The sequence below is a fragment of the Elephantulus edwardii genome, unplaced genomic scaffold (genome assembly GCF_000299155.1).
Source record: "Elephantulus edwardii isolate Elephantulus edwardi_28Jun2011 unplaced genomic scaffold, EleEdw1.0 scaffold00023, whole genome shotgun sequence".
NCBI classification, from domain to species: Eukaryota; Metazoa; Chordata; class Mammalia; order Macroscelidea; family Macroscelididae; genus Elephantulus; species Elephantulus edwardii.
Genome location: NW_006399773.1, coordinates 6,737,530 through 6,752,933, shown reverse-complemented (window position 1 = coordinate 6,752,933; position 15,404 = coordinate 6,737,530).

Below are 15,404 nucleotides of genomic sequence, written 5' to 3'. Positions count from 1 at the left end.
ACATTCAGCATTTTCGGCATCATTCTATTAAATGATGTGCCTCAGTGCACTTTCTCACATCTCTACATTCACCTGTAAACTAACTCATTTCTGAAGATCAAATAAAACTCCTAAAAACAAGTACAAGAAAGTGTGTAAAATCTCCTTCTGCATTGTTTTACTACGGAGTATTAATAGTAATAAAGGATAATCAGTGAGAACTTTCTGTGAATTTACATATATTAACATAGCCCATCATTAATATTCCCTGTGAGCTTGTAATTAGATATCCTCTTTTCTAACTGGGAGCTCTGGGGCATCATCCCTAGTCAATTTCATTGTTAATTCAAAAACCAACTGTCTCTAGAGGTTTGAATCTCCCGGTGATTTCACGTGAGGAAGATGAGCAATCTCTTCCCTTAGTGATTTACAGCCTCTGGAACTCATATCGGCTCCAGAGCCATGAGTTATTTCAAAAAATGACTAAGACTAATCCAAAATCCATTTTCACCAAGTCAATTCTGATTCTTAGTGACTTTAAATATTGCAGAGTACTGTTCCATAGGGTTTTCGTAACTGTAACCTTTATGAACAGGGGCCAAATGATAACGAAGGAGGAAGTGGGAGCTGCAATGAAGGCGCTGGCAAAGAAATGAAGCTCAGGAAATTATAAGATACCAGTAGACTTGTTTCAATTGACAAATACAGCCTTGGATACAGTCACCAATCAATGCCAGAAATTTTGGATGACAGTAATCTGGCCAATGTTTTGGAAAAGGTCCATATATGTTCCCATTTCCAAGATAAGTGATGCAACTGAATGTAAAACCTATCAAACAATATTAATATTATATGCAAGCAAAACACAGCAGAAGATCATTCAAATATGGTTAGACTAGTACATGATAGGGAACTTCCAGAAATTCAAGCAGAATTTAGAGGAGGCTGTGGCACCAGGGACATCATTACTGATATCAAATGGATCCTGGGTAAAAGTAAAGAATACCAGAAGAATGTCTATTTGTGTTTTATGGACTATGCAAATGTATTTGACTCTGTGGATCATAACAAACTGTGGCTGACAGGAAGAAGAGTTGGAATCCTAGAGAACTTAATTTACCTCTTGTAAAACCTATACCCAGACCAGGAGGCTGTTGTGCCAACTGAGCAGGGGAACATTCATGGTTTAAAATTAAGAAGGCAGTGTTTCAAGGTTGTATTCTCTTTCCAAACCTGTTTAATCTATATGCCGAACAAATGATTCAAGAAGCTGAAGAGAAATGTGGCATCAGGATTGAAGGAAGACTCATCAATAACTTGTGTTACACAGATTACACAATCCTGATTGCTGAAATTGAGAAGTTGAAGCACTTGTTGCAGAATATCAAGGAATGCAGCCTTTATTATGATTGCATCTCAATGTCATGAAACCAAAGATTCTTACCACTGGACCAAGAGGGACACATCATTATGGATAGAGAAGAGATTGGAACTGTAAACAACTTCAACTTTCTTGATTCCAAAAATAACACTCCTAGTACCAGCAGTGAGGAAATAAGGAGACACATTGTACTTGGAAAATTTGCATTTAGGGATCTCTCCAAATTATTGAAGAATAATGGTGTCAGTCTTATGATTAAGTCGCGTTTGATTCACATGATATGCATCTGAGAGCTGGATCATGAGTAAGAATTATGGAAGAATTGATGCCTTTGATTTGTGGTGCTATAGATGACCACTGAACATCCTATGGATGGCCAAAACAAAAAAACAAATATGTCTTGGAGAAGGTGCAGCCAGAGAGCTCTTTGGAGGCAAGAATAATGAGGCTTCATCTCACATACTTTGGCATGTTACTAAGACGGTATATTTCTTAGAGAAGGACATGATGCTAGCAAATGTGGAGGGGCAGTGAAGGAGAGGAAAACCCTTGACCAAGTAGATTGATTAAGTGATCACTACAGTGGGCTTTTCTGTGTCAGGAAGTGTGAGGGTGGCACAGGATAGAACAGGCTTCAGATCTTTTGTTCACAGGGTAGTCATAAGTCTTACTCAACTCGATGGCACCTAACAACAGCAACATGATTAATTAATCAAGTTTAAAGTATATAAAAATTATATCCGGATAATTAAATACCTAGAACAGTTATTATTTAATAAAAAATAAATTACAACATATAATCATGTATAAAATCATAGATTGACATGAAGTCTGTTAAAGTTCATAGTGACTCTTCATTTGTTTTGTGAGGTTGTAAATTGTGTGGGAGGAGATTTTTTCCCTTGGAATTAGTGGGTGAAATAGTAGTGAAATTCTCTAAGGACTATGCTATCAGAGTTTCTGTGCACCAAAAAGAAGTTGACAATATTTTCTTCCCTATCAGAGTATAAATACATATACACTCACACACACACACACACACACACACACACACACACACGTTGTTCTTGTTATATACCCTCTCTCACTATCTCACTACCACATAGTCTGAACCAACTCATAGCTGCCTTGCCCGCAGGTTTCCAGAGGCTTTAAATCACACTGGAGGAGATTGGCCAACTTTGTCCTGCAAAGCAGTTGATGGATTTGAACCATGTGCCTTTGGGTTGACAGAGTAGCTAACACCTTACCGATAGGTCACGAGAGCCATTCCTGTATATATCTCCATATATACTCTTCATTTTGATTGTATTTTGATTGTTTCCTTTGTTCTAAGTATATATATGAATATTATTGCTGTTTTGTGCCATCAGGTCTCTTGTGACTCAAAGCAAATCCTAAGTACAAGAGCTCTAAACCCTGCTCTATCCTGAGTCAATTTCATTGTCTCCAAAGCACCTACCGCTGTTATCCCAGTCACTATGTCAATACTCTGCTGAGGTCTTCCTCTCCTCAAACCTTCCAAGCATGATGTCCTTTTCCAAGGACTGGTCCTTCCTGACAACATGCCCACAATATGTCAGATAGAGCTTCAAAATTCTTGCATCTGAGAGCAGCTGATTTTCACCCTGTGTAAGACAGACCTGTCTGTACTCTCAGAAGTCCCTGGAATATTAAATGCCCTCTTCCAGCACCAAAACTCAAAGGCATCGATTTTTCTTCTATCATAGTCATTGTCCAGCTCTCTAATACGTAAGAAGTAATTTCAAAGAGCTTAGCCTAGACCAGGCACACCTTAGTCTCTAGACTGACATCATTTCTTCTCAGTACTCTGGAGAGATCCCTGACAGCAGATTTTCCCAGTGAAATTTGTCTTTTGATTTCATGGCTAATGGTACCAAGAGTTTGACGGTGAACGCTAAAAGCTGATGCTATTGACAATCTCAGTCTCTTCTCCATGCATTATGATGCTGCCAATTGTCCCAGTGGTGAGAATCTTTGTTTTTTCGATGTTGAGCTTCAATCCATATTTCTGTCCATATTTTAATACATATTTCTTGATGTTGACTTTCTGTAGCAAATGCCTCTGATCATCCTCAGTTCCAGCAAAGTTTTGTCATCTGCTTAAGAACACGTTGTTAAGTCTTCCTCCCATCCCGATGCCATGTTTCCACATTCCCCCTCCTTGAGTCTAGCCTTCTGGATGATCTGTCCCAAATATAGATGAAATAGCGGAGTGCATTCGGGGCTCGGTGATTGTATACCAACGAAGATGTTTATCTTTTGCTTTTCAAAGAGAGGAATGAACTGGGGGTGGGGGGAGGGTAGAGAAAAAAGTGCAACAATGAATGAATGGAAATCTAAAATCTCTGTAAATCTTCATTAAAATTAATAAATTTTTTTTAAAAAAGAAAGAAGCCTGACATCAATTGAGCCTCAGTCCACTTTCATCAAAGCATATACTTGAAATTATACTTTAAATGAAGCATATTTGCTACACACTAAAAAAAAAAAAGTTGTGATGATAGGTTGCATTCCTGACATACATGTTTCCTGATTTTGAACAATGCAGTGTTTCCTTATTCTGTTATCTCTTGGTCCAAATACAGGTTTTGCATAAGCACAATCAACTGTTTTGGGACATCCATTCTTCTGAAGGTTATCCACATTTTAGTGTGATCCACATTGTAAAATGCTTTCATATAGTCAATGAAACATAGATAGATATTCCTCTGGTCCTCTCTGCTTTCAGCTAAGCTCCATCTAACATTGGCTATAATGTTCCTAGTGCCACAGCCTCTTCAAGCCCCAGCCTGAATCTCTGGCAGTTCTCTGCTGATGTACTGCTGTGGTTGTTTTTTTATAATGTTCAGCAGGAACTTGCTGATATTATGTAATATTGAATAAAACTGTTCAATAATATATTCAGTCAGTTGGACTGTGGGTTTTGGGAATGGAAATAATCTTCCAGTCAGCTGGCCATCTAGTTGTTTCTTGCTTTCTTAGCACAACTTGGTGAGCACATCTATGACAGAATCTGTTTGCTGAAATAGTTCAATTGATGTGCTATCAGTTCTTGGGACCGTTTTTTTGCCAGTTCCTTTAGAGCAGCCTGAACTTTCTCCTTCATCCCCATTGATAGCCACCCACAGCTCATCTGGCCTTCTCTCTTTAGTATTCAAGGACTCAAACCTGTTCCTGAGATGGTCTTTAAATTCAGGAAGGATAGACTCAAGATCCAACTTCGGTTCTGATGGATTTTATTTTATTTTCTTTAACTTCAGATTGAACATACAAATAAGTAGTTGATAATCTATTCCACAGTCAGCACCTGGCCTAGTTTTCATGGCTGATAGTGAGTTTCTCCAGTGATTTTTTTCCACAGAAGTAATCAATCTGATTCTTGTGTAGACCTCACGACAAGTGAGGTCCATGTGTATACTCATCATTTGTGCTTCTTCTAAAAGGTAATTGCAATGAACAAATCATTGCTTGTACAGAATTCCATCATTCTATCTCCAGCCTCACTTTTGACACCAAGTCTATGTTACGAAGCCTTCTTCCTTGTTGGCAACTTTTGCACTCTAGTCACCCATTATTATTATAATATTTTATTTGTTGCTACAATTATCACTGTTATTTCTCTCTTGAATATTTAATTATTAAGGTATATTTGTCTTTTATTCTAAAACAAGTAAATTAATTAAAACTGTTCCGAGGTAAATAAGCAAAGCAAGCATACCTATGAGCAAAAGCAACTATGTTCAAGAGGCATGCTTCAATGAAAAATAGTTTCTGTGACATCTACAAAATACCTAAATTATGTGTAAACTCTGTTACTCTGTTGTAAATTTCTGTTAGAGAAATTTATATTAGTTATGTTCTTGCTCTCCAGATAAAACATTCCTGTGTCAGTTATATATTTTGTTAAAAAATAGGCCAAATAAACATTTCCTTTTGAAATATCAAAGTAATTGAGCTATATAATGTTTTTCTTGGATAGAATGAGCTAAATAATTGCCTTGGAAATCCACTTAATTTTTCATAGGTTTTACAGGTCTGCTTTCAAGAGTTGTCTTAAATCTCAATGAAGTGAATACCAATGACAATTGGTAAAACATATTTACTATACTTGATACAAAGTTATTATCTTCAATTTACAAAGAGCTCATACAAATTCAAAGAGAAAATTATCAAATCAATAGATAATTCAGTCGTCTTGAGATAGTCAACTCACAATTATCTGTATGTGTGTGTGCAGACACACATAACAGTCTCAATAAATTAATGAAAAAACTACTTAATAATGTGTATTTAAGACTTCTTGACTGGTAGAATTTACTCATGAAATTTGTGCAAAAGATGATATTCTCAAAGAGTTCTCATGGAAGGATAATTTAATTCCATTTTAACAAAATATATTTTCTTTAATAATAGAATAAAAATATATTTATCCTGTGACTCAGGACGTTAAGAGGAATGAAAGACTGATACACGAAAGCCTCCACAATACTTTAGGCAAATAGATATGCAACAATTTTTCTTGTGCTCATTATTTTGTTGGTATGTCATTGTTGTTTTAGGGACTGTTGAGTCAACTACAACTCATAGTAACTCTATGAATAGATCAAAACCCTACCCTACTTTGTGACATCCTCACTACGCCTAATATTCTTGAGCCCATTGCCACAATTACTGCTAAGGCCCATATTGTTGAGGATCTTCCACACTCTCCCTGTCTCTCCACCTTTCCAACCATGATGTCTTTTCCAAAAAAACAAACCTTTCTTACAGTGTGTCCAAAATACGTAACGTGAAGTTACATCATCTTTGCCTCTAAGCAGCATCCCCCTGACTGTACTTTCTCCAAGACATACTCATTTGTTCTTTTGGCAGTCCATGGGATATTCAGTAATCTTCTCCAATACCACAATTCAACAACTCAAAGGCATTGGTTCCCTTTCTGTCATCCTTATTCACTGTCTAACTTTCAGATGCATAGCAAGTGATTGAAAGACCATGACTTGAATCACGGTTCCTTAGACTTTAAACTGACATTGCTAGTCCTCTGCATCTTAGAAAGGTCCTATATTTCCACTATTCAGTATGCCTTTGGATTTCTTGACTGTTGGTACACAGAGTGTTATTTATGCATCTAATCAAGAGGAAATTGTTGACAACTTCAATCTTCTCTCCATCTATCATTATAATATCTGTGGTATTTTTGTTTTTTCAATGTTGACACCTAGTCCATATTGAAGACTGCACTACTTGATCTTCTCTAGCAAGCATATCAAGGCCATCTTGCTTTCAGCAAGCAAGGTCATGCCATCCACATAATTCAGTTTGTTAATGAGTTTTCCTCCAATCCTGATGTCACATTCCCACAAATAATCCAAAGACAATGTGAATCCACCTATGCCTCCAATGGGGGGTGGGGGGGGTGGGGAGAATCATGCTTCTTTACTTAGGATTTACATTCTTGCAAACTTACTGGGATGCGGGAGGGGGGGCACTGTGAATCAAAATAAACTCCTTGCTAGAGTTTTTATTCTGTTGAAGTAATTGGAAACATACAATCATTCTTTAACATTTGCATTATGATTTCAGTGAAAATTTCCAAAGTAGATTGGCTTTTCCCCCAGTCATTCATATATATTTTGCTTCATAACATTAATTACAATATGCATAATTTCTAATCATCTAATCATGCCACAGTGTTGTTGGAGAAGAGCACTGAATGTACCATGGACTGCCAAAAGAACCAATAGGTATGTCTTAGAGAAGGTGCAACCAGAGGGCTCCTTGGAGGCAAAGATTATAAAGCATCTCACATATATTGGGCATGTTGCTAGGAAAGGCTACTCCTTGGAGAGAGGCAACATGCTTGGAAAGGCGGAGGGAGGGCAAAAGAGAGGAAAAACCTCTGCCAGGTGAGTTAACACTGTGACTGCAGCATGGGCTCAAGTGTGTCAGAAATTGTGAGGTTGGCACAGGAGAGGACAGGGTTCAGATGTGTTGTTCACAGATTCACTGTGTATCCTCAGCTTCCCCACATCTAACAACAAGCAACAACATTCACTCTACTTGAGAAACTATGCTATATTCACACAATGAAACGCTATGCACAGGACCAGACTATGAGAGCTTGCACTAATGTGGAATTAAGAGAAATGAGATGCAGGAGCGACATGGAGGTCCAGGAGACTATCTGGGTTTTTTTTTTATATTACCTGAGAATCATAATATTAACGAGCTTTTTAATTAGAGTAACCTAAGGTGTCTCTATGTTCCAACCTTCGTTAATGAACAACAGGTAGAGAGATTATTTAAATAAAAGACAGATTAAGCAAAAAAATAAAATGGGTTTTTTTTGTTCCAGGAATCTATCATCGTCAGGGCCGATGCTTATAAAAACATATCACTGATTAAGTGCCTGTTGAAATAATTCCTTATCTAGTGCAATAGCTTCTTCTCTACATGTCAGACAAGGTTCTGGGAAGAAGAGAAAAAGAGAGAGAGCGGTCATTGAGATAGGCTGAGGGGAAATGAATACAGTGTTAAGAGGGAGAAACTAGATCCTGATTATACTGAAAGTCAAAGACAGCCTAACTATTGAGATTAATTCTATTTTATTTTTAAGACGTTGCCACACACTTTTAAAATTGACGACTGTACTTAGAAACACATTTTCCGTCATTTGCGGCAATGTGTTAAAAAAAATCAGAAAGACTTGATGGGTCTGTGAAATATCTGGGTTAAAAATTATTTATGCAGAGAGATTTCAAAGATCCTTAATTTAGAAGATTAGAAAAATGTTTGTCTGGTTCAAGGTAAGTTAAATCTTCCTTCAAGTAGAGCTGAGAAGATAGAAAAAGACAATATAGTAAAAGAAGATTTTATGGAATGACTTCAGTCCAGATCATACAGGATCTGAGAAACTATGCTAAAGTTTTAGGGCTCTGGGAGGCTATGCCAAAGATCTGGTCTAGTAGGTAGAGAGCTGCCCAGTTAAAACAAGGACAGCCATTCCCAATCCACCAGCTGTTCGTTCCACTGGAGAAATATGGGTGATCTCTTTTTAGCCTCTGAAAACATGAGGAGGGTTCCTACTCAAGGCAATGAACTGTTTTGTTTTATCTAGTTATGGAAGCAAATAATGAAGCCTTTGAAACCAATGCTATTGATTTCTTCTTAATGTTACACTAGCATGATCATTCAAACAGACAATAAGAAACTTAATAAAAAGGACTTTTTAGAAATCTTGGTTTAGCAGGTTCTTCCATTGTTTTGTTTTTAAATACTGACTCTGATTTCCACTGTTCTCTTTCTTCTTTCCTGCAGGAGCCATTTACAGGCCCAATTCCCACCAGGGCCCCAAACAGTCACACCTTTGGGCAATCTTAAGTGAGGTTGGCATATAATAGAACAGAGTTCAGATTTGTTGTTTATAAGGTTGCTATGAATCATACTTGACCTTTCCACACCTAACAACAATTAATAATATATCTGTACATGACACAATTTGTCTTTCCAGTCCTCAACCGAAGAGAAATTGATTTGTTTCCTTACTGATTACCAGGCCATTTTATGATCTATTATAATATAAAACTTATTAATAGAGAGGAGCTAAACCTAAAGAGGTGACTCTCTGAAGGTTTGAGTCCACCTGCAGCTCCACATGAGAAAGATGGGCAATCTCCTTCCGTGTGACGGATAGTCTCAGAATTCCACTGGAGGAACCAACTTGAGAGAACCAAGTTTGAAACTGTTAGTTACTAATACAAATTATTCTGGACAATGAATAAGGTTGACAGAAGAATTGATGCCTTTGAGGTGTAACGTGGGAGAAAAATATGGAATACCCTCCCATGGATTGCCAAAAGATCAAAGATACATATCTTGAAGAAAATACAGTCAGAGTATTCCTTGGAAGCAAATATAATAAAGCTTCATATATACTTCAGGCATATTGCAGAGAGGCTTTTCCTTGGAAAGTGACATCATGCTTGGGAAGGTGGAGGATTGGTGAAAGTGAGAAAGGCCCTCAACCACATGAATTGACACAGTGACTGCTGGAATGACTCTATTGTATCATGAAGTGTGAAGGTGGGACAGGCCATCTTCACACATCATAGTGTGATCACAACAGATCAGTTGTTCATAGGATCGTTATGAGTCTACTCAACAGCACCAAATAACAACAGCAACAAAACAAATTAAAACCGAAAGAACATCGAAATGTAAATTTTTATCATCTAGGGAAAAAACCAAAAGAAATATAGTAATACATACAGATTTCAAGTCAACAGAGAATACATGTTTACCTAGAAGCTTGATAACTTTCATGGTCAGTTTAGTAAGCATACACTTAGCTGATGAGGGAATGATTATTCTGTGATCATAAAAATGTTAATAATACAAACAGTAAATTACAACAATCTTAGTAATTATTTGGACACTCCCTATTAAAAATGTACATGCCTTGATCTGATTATGCTCGAGATAGAAAATCGTTCCACACTACCAAAGGAAAACACATTCCACATTAAAATGAGTCTTCTCAAATTAAAAGGAAATACTTAGAATATCAAGTGACCTACAAGCTATAATTCATATTAAACACGCTTTACCATTTACGTGTACAATAAGAGAAACAATTCAGCTGCTACCAGAGAAACAGATGGCATGAGATACCTGCTGACCAAACAAGAGCAGCAGGGTGGAATCGGGGTGGGTCAGCTCATCTGGAATGGATGCCCATAATTGTCATTACACACATCAATTGCTTCTGATACCACTGTATGTCATGCCGTGCCCTGGGGCCATCTAGCTTTCTTGAAACATTTAACATAAAATTCCTGAAATATAATTTTGTATTCACATTTTGAAGGAAGTCGCTAAATCCCCACAATAAGAAATTAATGTTGCCAGCTTTATATTATTTTACTTAAGCATCCTTCCCTTCTGTGAAGATCTAGGAGCGGTGTTTGATGTATTTCCAATTTTTCTGCTAATTTATAAAAGTAAAATGATACCAAGTTATTTTTATAAAGTTAATCAAGACTTTAATGGGACAGTTATGTTACTATCAAGGATTTTTTATTCTTCTTCCTCAATATAATGTATGTGTTCAATTTGCTGATTATGCAGTGTGACAGTGATTCCACTAATTACAAAGTTATTACTGCATCTCTAATGGGAAGAAATTTCAGCTTCCTCAGTTGCATATTTCAACATGGAAGCCTCATTCCCAAGGAAAATTAGTAAACAAAGATAAATTAAAAAGTTATCATTGAGAAATATTAATTTAGTTAATCTACACATATATATACATCATTAAGTTCCCATTTTTTCCTCACACAATGTAAATTTTGTTTTGAAAAATTTAGGTTTAAATGAAGTTTTATAAAAGAATAGCATCTTTAAAAATGCAACAATTAGTACTAGAATGCCTCAGCTGAAAATATATAAAGCATCAAGTCAATAGAATGGAAAAGGTGCTTATGTCTGTATTTCAGCAATGAAGAACACATTTTAGAAATGTCTATTAAAATAAAGCAATAAATTATTTCTTATGTTACTCTCTAAAAAACTTACATTCTCTGTATTTCATCAAATCGTTTTAAAAATGTATTTTCCAGGAATATTCTAAGAGGAAAATGTACTTGATAAGAGATTGTGGTGTTGAAGTTTTGATTACTATTTTGTATTATAAGATTTTTGAAAATTTACAGGAAAAAAAACCCCATAATTTAGTATTATAACAACGGTTTAGAACTCATTTAGAAGATATGCATTACAATGTGTTTACTTTCACTATTACAGAAAACTATCACAAAAAGACAAATTACTTTAAAAATGGTTATATAAAAAATATAATAGCATAAAAATGGATAGTAGAGAGGCATTAAAATTCTCAAATTAATTCTTTCTTGGGCTAACTACTTAAGTAACTTCTTCTAAGTCAAAAAATCCCAAAGAAAACAAAGAGAAGACAAATTTCAAATAAGTATTAAAAAAAAATCTCTGAAAGAACTTTAATCTTGAGAATGCATCTTGAAAATAAATTCTTTTGAAGTCACACCAAATTGTATGAGATACTTACCAATTTTAGCAAGAATCAGAGTTCAATAAATTACAACAAATTTAATATTAAAGAAATAATTAGGTGAAAAGGATTGGAAAGTCTCAGGATTCAAATGAAAGGAAGAAATAAGAGATCTGAAAACTACAGCAGTACACATCAACATAACTTTGAGATAAGTGATTTTCATAAAACATGTATTTACTGTATTAATGAAGATTTAAGGATTTGATTAAAATCTACCCATGAATATTTAGTAGAGAAAGAAAATTTAATAAAAATAGAGAACAGAAAATGATCAAGGGAGAAAAAAAACCCCAACGTACTCTAGTTTTTGTTTGCTATTTCCTGCCATCATTCCCACCAAATTGATAGGGAGATTCTAAACAATATAGAACTTTTTGTCTGTTTTATTTAGTTTTGTATTTATAAGATTGTAACTAAGAATAAATTTGTTTAGAATTTTAAAAGTTTGTAAATCATGATCTAATATTTTAAACATTCCAACAATTTCTATTGATATTTTAAGTAAATTTAAACAATAGAGAATACAAAAAACTTATTAATAAACAAAGCAGTAGCACTGGAAACAAAAAAATACTTTATATACCAAATAATGCTCCTTACACTCTTCTTATTTACCCAAGGGTCCCAAGTAAGGCAGTAATTAAACTTGAAGCTACTAACTGAAAGGCCAGTCGTTCAAACCTACTATCAGTGCCTCCCTTAGAGAAAAATAAATTAGTCTACTTTCATTAAGGTTATAACCTTGAAACGGGATGGGGCAGTACTGCTTATAAATTCTTGTATGTTAAGAGGGAGCTCTAATGGCCTAGTGGGTAAGCAGTTGCTCTGCCAATCCAAACTTACGTGGTTCAGATCCACCAACTGCTTCATGGGAGAAAGGTGGGCAATCACTTCCCTTGTAACTTATGAAAACCTGCTGGAGGGTCAGCTATGAGTAAAACAACATGTTTAAGAGTCATAACCATGTGGTAATATTTGCTTTTAGTGTGACAATGGATCCACTGTTGTTGAAAGTTCTAAATTCACTTAGCATAGACTACCATTTTCTATCCAATGTCCAAAGTCTGGAAAAAATATTCTCTATTTGGCTCCTCTGACCGACAGAGGACATATCAGAGCATCAGTTGACCTTATTAAAAACAAAGGTTTAATTAAAAAAAATTAATCAGCAAATATAACACTTCAGTAGGAGACAATTTCTACAGTACTACGTATAAATCTCAATTTATCAAGTAAAATAAATAAGGAAAATAATTGTCTCAAAGAATAATATTTTTGGAAATTTTACTGCTAGATTTACACTTGCATAAGAAATACCCTCTTTGTAAACTTGTTTTATTGTCGATTATCTTGCTATTATTGCTTAATTACATGGCAAGCCAAAATCTTTCATTTCCATTTTAAAAAATATTTTTACATTTTGTTTTATACTCATATTTGAATTTAATAAAAACACTAAAAGAGTGAAACTTTCATTAACTATATTGAGTTTACATTCTTTGCTTTTAAAAATCTGTCTCTTAAATTACTTGTTTTGATGTTTGACATTTTTATGAAACACTTAGAGTTTGATAGTAAACTATAAATTTAAAATATCAAAGTTAGAAATTATGAATTAATATTAATGGCAAATGAAAACTAAATAGAATTTTTAAAAACCCTTAACTAAACTAAAAAAAATAATTTTTAAATAAAATAGGTAAATTATTTTCTATTAATACTTTTAGAACAAAAACACATTATTGTTCAGTACTAAAATCAGAATTACCATTTTAAAAAATCAATACATTTGTACCTACCTAAGATATATAAATTAATGTTGCTATGTGTCTTTCAGTTATAATGGACTCATAGCTGACCTTCCCACTGATTTTCAGAGGCAGTAAGGCAGACTGAAGACTGCCCATGTACTGCCCACAAGAAGTTAGCAGATTCTAGTCATGTGCCTGTGGGTTGGCGGTGCAACTCCTTACCACTTAGCTACTATAGTTTACCGTGAAGAAGTGAAAAGGGAGAATATCGAAATTTTTAGTAAAAAAGGAAAATACTTCATATAATGTATGAGCTGTTGTTGGGAAAAACAAAACAAATTAAAATAAGTAATTTGCTTGCCAAATTTATTTTTATTTTCTTTTACTATTTGTTCTTACATATTTCACATGTTTAATCGACAAAATTAGCAACACAAACCATTAGATATTAATTGTGAGAGAGGAAAGATGTCCAAAAATTCAAAGGACTGTAAGTATAAAAATTTATTATTTTAAAAACTGCTTTTGGAAATAAAAAAAAAACAACTTAGATTAAGTGTTTTATTTTCATAAAAATAAGTTATCTAAATTTTTCTAGACATAGAGATAAAATATATCAAAAATTTACATGTACAGAAAACATTTCAATGAATAGCTTTTACAAAGCCCCAAGTTCACCCAACGCCTTCTAAACTTGGATAGATTCTTATTCAAATCTATTTAAATTTGTCTAAAAGACAGTTAAAACACAGTTGTTTTTGTTATGTACTTCTGGTTGACTACAGCTCATAGCCATCCTATGAACAATGGACCTGTACCCTGCTCTATCCTGTGTCATCTTCATCATCTGCGATATATTTGAGTCTGTTTTGTTTAAAATCTTCATAACTTTTGCTGATCGCCCATAATTTCAAGCATGGTCTCTTTTTCCAAGAACTAGCACCTTCTAACTACGTGCCTAAGGTATGTGAGATGAAGTTGCACCATCCTTGCCTCTCTGGGGCACCCTGGCAGTCTATGGGATATTTAGTTCTCTTCTCCAACAACTCAAATACATTAGTTCATCTCTGTCATCCATATTCACTGTCCAATTTTCAGATGCATAGCAAGTAATTAAATAGTCCATGGCTTGGATCAGGTACATCTTAGTTTTAAACTGACGTTATTCCTGTTTAGCACCAGCCGATTTTCCTGGGGCTTTATTTCTGCCAGGTACTTCAAAGCAGCCTGAATTTCCTCCTTCATCACCATTGCCTTTGCTCATAAGTTATTTCTTGAAATTTTTCTGTGTCAGCCAATAATTTTTGGTACAATAACTCTGTATATTCCTTCTATCTTCTTTGATTGCTTCCTAAATCATTCAATATTCTGCCCATAGCAGCCTTAAGCATTGCAATTTGTGCCTTGAATTTGTTCTTTAGTTCTTCCGCTTAAGAAATGCTGAGCAAATTGGGCCCTTTTGATTTCAAACTCCAGCTCCTTGCACATTTCATTCTAGTATTTTGCCTTGTCTTCCTGAGCTTCCCTTTGAACTCTTCAACTCTTTAAAATCCAAAAGACAAGTTTTATTTGGGAGAATTGTACTCCAAGGATCTCTTTAAAGTTCTATAGAAAAAAAAAATGTCCAGCTAAAGATTAAGGCATAACTGAAAGCAGAAAATGCTAAAAGAATATCTATTTGTGTTTTATCACAAATATATCACTGTGTGGATCATAACAAATTGTGGTTAATGTTGAAAATAATGTTCTCATTCAGCCCATTTTATTTTCCGACTACAGCTCCTTGTATATTTCACTATAATAATTTGCCTCATCTTCCCTTTTGAAATATTCTATTCAACCCCTTAATTTCTTAATCTTCCCTTTTCTTTGGTTTCTCGGTGCTCTGGGGCAATGATCAGAATCTCTTCTGATATCCATTTTGGTCTTTTCTTCTTCTTCCTTCTTTGTAATGACTTTTTGCATTCTTCATGAATGATATTCTTGAAATTTTCCCACAGCTTAATCTTGTCATCATTCATTAGTGGTCAAGGCCTCAAATCTATTCCTGAGTGGATTTTTAATTTCATAGAGGATAGACTCAAGATCCAATTTTGATTCTTGTGGATATAATTTAACCTTCTTTAGCTTTAATTTGAGCAATTTATGGTCTGTTCCACAATCAGCACCTGGACTAGTT